At 33.9% G+C, this 6177-nt stretch overlaps 1 protein-coding gene across 20 annotated transcripts in view; it reads right to left on the minus strand.

Annotated features, from left to right (window-relative positions):
• Ptprk (protein tyrosine phosphatase receptor type K) overlaps window positions 1–6177 on the minus strand; it is a 536216-nt gene that overhangs the window by 46564 nt on the left and 483475 nt on the right. The window lies entirely within an intron of this gene.

The raw sequence follows: 6177 nt of genomic DNA on the forward strand, positions 1-6177 counted from the left end.
ACAAACAAACAACAACAACAAAAAAAAACCACAACCAAAAAAACACTATTCTAATTGTAATTGTTGGGATCAAAACAAAATTATTCTTCAAGCTTCATGATGGACATCAGAATACAACAGTCATTAATATGGTATTATGTAAAAATGTGGATGTGTAAACGATGTGATTCTGCAACTTGTATTTGGGGTAAAAAATGGGAGTTCATAACCCACTTGAATCAAATGTATGGAAGATGATATGTCATGAGCTTTGTAATGTTTTGAACAACCAATAAAAAAAAAGATTTAAAAAAAGAAATAAAAAAGCCTCTAAATACAGCATGACAGGTGATCATATAGCATCTTTAGAGACATAATCACTCAAATCCTGAGAATTCTCTTTGTATTCACTAATGTGTTCTTCCTTTATCAGTTGAAGTTCTGAAATCTTGCTCATATTTCACATTGTAATCATTTCTTAAACCTCATACAATCAGTTATGTAGCTCCCCAAATCACCAAGAACAGGATTTACAGATTTTAATAAGCACTTTTCTCCTCTTATTTTACATGACCTCTTAAAAAGCATTTGCCATTCTTGTCGATTCCATACTCCTAGCAATACTTTTCCTGGATTGTCTTCTAGTTTTCTTAAGACTCTAGCTTCCTCTTTACAAATCACCTTTTTTGAGTCCCTCCTTGTTTACCCAGCCCTTAAAAGCAGATACCTCTTTTGAGATCCTCAAGGACCTCAGATTCTTGACACTTTTTCCACACTTTCCAGCTTCATGATCTTAAACACTTTCATTAGTTGAGTTATCATCCATGCTGATCAATCTCAAAGCAATACATCTTTGACAAACAGGTCCTACTTGAACTTCTGGCACATGTTGTCATCTGATTACTATTCTTCCCTTCAATGTATGACAGCTGCCTTACATTCACTATGTCCAAAACTGAATTCACACTTTTCTGATACCTAATTTTCTAGTTCCCCTTCTTTCGGCAAATAAAACAATTATCCACAGTGGTTCAAACCAGAATAATCCTCCCTCCCCTCTTTATCTCTAGAAATAACATATAAGTTATCATTTGATTTCAGATTCTTTGAAAGTGAAAGAGGATATTCAATAAACACGACAGGCAACAACTGGAGTTTTCCTATGCAAACATGGTCACTTTACTTCTCCTTATCATGCAATTAGTTACAAAGAACTCCTACTTCTAAATATGGTGTCTATATTTTTCTATGCCCGTTCCTACTACTTTACCTTAGGTCAACATCTTCTCTTACCCAGACCACACAACAGCTGCCTATTTTTCTCCCTGACTACACTTCATCTATTTTACATCAAAACCCACATAGCATTTCTAATACTTCAATAGGGTGGTAACACTCCAATGGTTAGAGTGCTCCAGCAGCTTCCCATGGTTAAGATAAAGTCCACAAAAGCAGGAATTATGTTTGTTTTGTTTATTATTGTATTTCTATAAAATCTTGAAAAGAAGCAATGGTACAAAAATAATAGTTGAATAAATAGAAGAATGACACTAATCCTCCCTACAGTAGATTGTACTGACATTTAAAAAAAAATAGTTGCCTTCCTAAAGCACACAAGGATCTCTCTGATCTTATTGTTTTGGATGGTAGCCAAAGATGAACTTGGGACATATATTTTTAAATTGTTCTTGGGCATGTCAACAGTTGATGCTATCTGCTCCCTCACAGAGCTGTTTCCACCATCTGCCACCACCTGCCACCAAACCAGTACAAGGAAATTCCAGTGTACAACACAAAGGATCTGGAATCAGATCCTGTTTTCATTCTTAGCTCCTTCTTTTATTGGAAGAGGTAAATTATTAATTGGACTTTATATCTGAAGAAGTTATTCAGAATAAAGCATTAAAGAGCAAAGATGCTGAAGAACAAGAGAACTAGGCACACACACTTTTCATACAGCAAACATATTGTAGAATGATATTACAAACCAAGCAATATGCTTCTTGGAAAATAATGACAAATCCAGAAAGTGTCTCATGGGGTAGTGTAATTTTGACCTAGGACTAAAGTGGCTTTGCAAGTCATTGGATCAATTTGAAACCTGTGTATATCATAACCAGATCTTTGGGCAGGCAGCGTAGAGGACCAAAACACTTGAGAAGGCAATTCTACATCTATTAGGAATTATTTGTTGTATGACAATGCTCAAGTTAGATCTCTTAGAGATGATACCCTTTGTATAAAACAAAATAATAAAAGCACCAATATTACATACCTTTTAGAAATATTGAGTAACATAATGATATGAAAAATTTTTATAACTGAAGCACTTAGGAGAGAAGTACTAGTAAATCAACCTGGGTAGATGTGACCTAGAGGTTAGCCCTCTGGGTCCATCATATAAAAATGAAAACCTGTGATCAGGGTAACTGACATTACTGAAGAACCGCTTTAAAAAATCTTAGCAGTCTATCACATAAATATATAATGATGGGTTTTGTAAAGTACATGTTATTAATTAAATAGTCTGCCACCTTGGATGCCTGAGCCTTACGGGCATCTTGAAGTATTTATTATTTAACTCAATCATCCTTTGAAGTCATTTTGCTTCAGCACCTCATATGATCTCATGAAACTGTCCACCCTTGGATTGCTGACTACAAAAAAGGGTCAGTCAGAGATTTATATTGGTGAAATAAGAAAAGAGCTATATGCCACACATTTTGTCTTAACAGTAGCTGAAAAATAACTTATTCTTGTTTAGTAATAAAATTTTGATGAAAATTTTTGAGATTAGACTTTAAACAACTATGACATAAAAGTATAGATCAATATTATAAGTGCTTAAAACTAATTTCACATTGCTTAAGGCATCTCTTTATAGTCTTAGGTTCTCTAAATTTGCTTTGGCTTTAAAATTATGGCTCAAAATAGTACATAAAATTCTGAAAATAAATGATAGAAATAATTTTAAAAAGTAACATCTTCTAATAATATATTTAAAGGTCAAAAAATGTGGACAATATTATCTTACTTCATAGTAATTTAAGGACATATATTTTATTGCTCATATAATTTTTTCATCAAATTTTTCATTTAGTTAAATGTATTCAGTTGGGTAAAATAGAAACTGTGTTGTCTTCCTTATTAAACAGTTGAGTTTATGTTCTAACTATCTCTGAAATTTGTCATGGACTCTTGTTCTTTTACTGCATTCAAGACTCAATTATTTTGATTTTTTCACTAACCCTCCTGCTTCCTATATTGGTCTCCTCAGATTTAGATCATATTTTGGTACCAGGATGAGTTTTCTAAAATGCAAATATAATTAACTACTTTAACTGCTTCCATTTCAAGATGAAAAGGCAAAAGTTTTAACATCTAAGGCTTTTCAAAATCAGACTCCAATCAACCTTTTCAACCTCATATATTGACAATTCTTTACGGTATCTATCATATATTTAGAACAGTCTACCCATTCCCAAGTAATCAAATCCTCCCCAGTCTATATCAGGGGCTGCTAAACTATGGCTCCTGGGTTGTATCCAGTCCATTTGGACTGAAACAAAGATGTGGATAGCCAACTTTATAAGATAAGGATTAATTGCTACCATTTTATATTTCCAACAGCAGGGTATGTAAATTCCATTTAACTTACATCTTAACACTTTGTATCATCAGACTTCTTCATGTCAATTTGGTGGTAGAAAATGATATCTAATAAGCATTTGACTACAACTAAAATGATTTTTGAGGGACTTGGAATATTTCTATCTGTTCTCTGAAATGCTTAGTAACTTTCTTTTTCCTATTTTGTTCTTATTTTTTTTTCTTTTGATTTTACATCTGGATACTAGTTATTTGTCAGTTATTTATATTGCCAATACTTTTTCCTATTGCATGGTACAGAGAAGGGAAAATACCTATCCTTTTAACCTCCCAAAATCATGGCTAGGACCTTTATAACAAAAGAGAGATTAATAGGAAAAAAGGATAAAAAATTATTTATTGTAAATTTTATGAGATATGGGAGCCTTCATAAGGAAATGAAGTCTCAAAGCCACAGTTAAACCTTTGTTTTTTATATCAGGATTGATGAATGGTGGACAGCCATAGAGAAAGAAATGACAGGACATATTGGTATAAGGTTAGAAAACAGGATAGATAGCAAAGCCAGTTTGTTCAGATTGTTTCCTCTCATCTTCAGAGATAAAGACTCAGTTTTACTCTAGGAAAGGTACTTTTCATATGAGGGTCTTAAGGAAGAGTACTTTTCATATGAGGGTCTTATGATCAGTGGGGAAATCAGAAAATCCTTCCTAGTTTTCATAGCTTGCTTCAGGGGAAAAGGGCAGGTTAAGGTCAAAGAGATCCTCTTACTTCTGTCATTTTTCTCAAATTATTTTCAACTTAAAATATTTAATATGCCAAGGTTCCATATTTGGGGGATAATGAATGTGTCCTGAATTCTATCAGTGGCTTCTCTTCTCACTTTATTTATGGTATACTGGTGAATGAATAGCAGTTTTAATTTTAATGAAATCAAATACATCCATCTTTTTGTAAGGCTAGTGTTTATTGTTTAATAAGTCCTTTTCCATCTTGAATTCATAATTTTTTTTTCTCTGAAAAATTTAAAACTGTGCATTTCATATTTAATTCTGTATCAATGTAGAATTTCTTTCTGAGCATGATGTACAGTAAGAAGTATTTCAAGTCCTCTACTCTTCCTATGTAAATATTAGTTATCTGTGTATAATATATGAATTGATTCAAGGATCTATAAAATTACTTCTGTCCTATATCAAAATTACATAATTGCATGAGTCCCTTTCTGAATTTTCCATTATTTTCATGCAGCATATCTATTTCATGCTGATATTACATGGTTTTATTTACCATAGGTCTATAACGTGTTGTTATATATGAAAGGCATGAAACCATGTACATGGTTTCTTGAGCATATTAGCTCTTCTTTATATTTTACTCTGCATAACCTTTTCAAATCTAAAGTCCAACTAATAATTTATCTCTTTACTTTAGTCAAATCTTTTATTAACTCTACCCAAAGAGTTATTTTTAAACTTTGGCAACTATGTTTTTCTTTCCTGTTAAGTTCTATTTATTTCTTGGTAAATGACTATTTGTTTAGTTATTCCTAATAGCATCTCGCTAATCTTCACGATCTATACTTTATTTCTTTGTTTTGTATGTAGCTATTTTATATATCATAGTTGGCAGTCCCACTACCTGCAGTCCAGTGAGGATTTAGATCTGTTGCTTCTGCTAACTCTCACAGTGAGTTACTTTCAAGAAAGCTTGGTGACCTTTGATTGTGAGTTAATTGCTTTCTGTTAGTCTGTAGGAATCTTACAGGCCTAAACGGATCTTGCTTTCATCTAAAACAAAATTTGCATTTTCTTCTACCAGTAGCTATGAGGAAATATGGGACTCAGACCATCTCTGCCAGCTCTGTGTGGCAGTCTCAGGCTAGGCTACTTTCTTAGGAACAGCCCCAAGATCAGTGTTTTCAGGACAATATATTTTAGTATCTCCCCTTTGGGACTACGAAACCTTCTTTCTTTCTTTTTATTTTAATAAATTTTTTTTAAAAAAAATAAATGACAGCAGAATGCATTACAATTCTTACTACACATATAGAACACACTTTTTCATATCTCTTTTGTATACTTGTATACAAAGTATCTTCACACCAATCTGTGTCTTCATACATGTACTTTGGATAATGATGTACATCACATTCTACCATCTTTGCTAGCGCCCTGCCCCCTCCCTTCCCCTCCCACTCCTCTGTCCTATCTAGAGTTCCTCTATTCCTCCCATGCTCCCCCTCCCTACACCACTATGAGTCAGGCACCTTATATCAGAGAAAACATTTGGCATTTGTTTTTTTTTGGGGGGGGCGGATTGGCTAACCTCTTTCTCTCTATTGCTCACCTTCCTCAGCTTCAGTCACATTTTTTTCCCTTTGTTCTATGCCTTCTTTCCTCCCTCCCTCTCTCCTTTCTTCCTTCCTCTCACCCCCTCCTCTCTCTCCCTCCCTCCCTCTCTCTTTCCTTCCTTCCTTCTGTCCCTTCTTTTTTCCCCTTGCAGAATAGTGAGTCTTTGGAGGTCTTTCCTCACTTGCTGTGGGTGCAGCAGTATATCTAAAGATGAGTCCAATCCAGGGTAGAACTA

Source organism: Marmota marmota, unplaced genomic scaffold (assembly GCF_001458135.2).
Source record: "Marmota marmota marmota unplaced genomic scaffold, marMar, whole genome shotgun sequence".
Classification (NCBI taxonomy): Eukaryota; Metazoa; Chordata; class Mammalia; order Rodentia; family Sciuridae; genus Marmota; species Marmota marmota.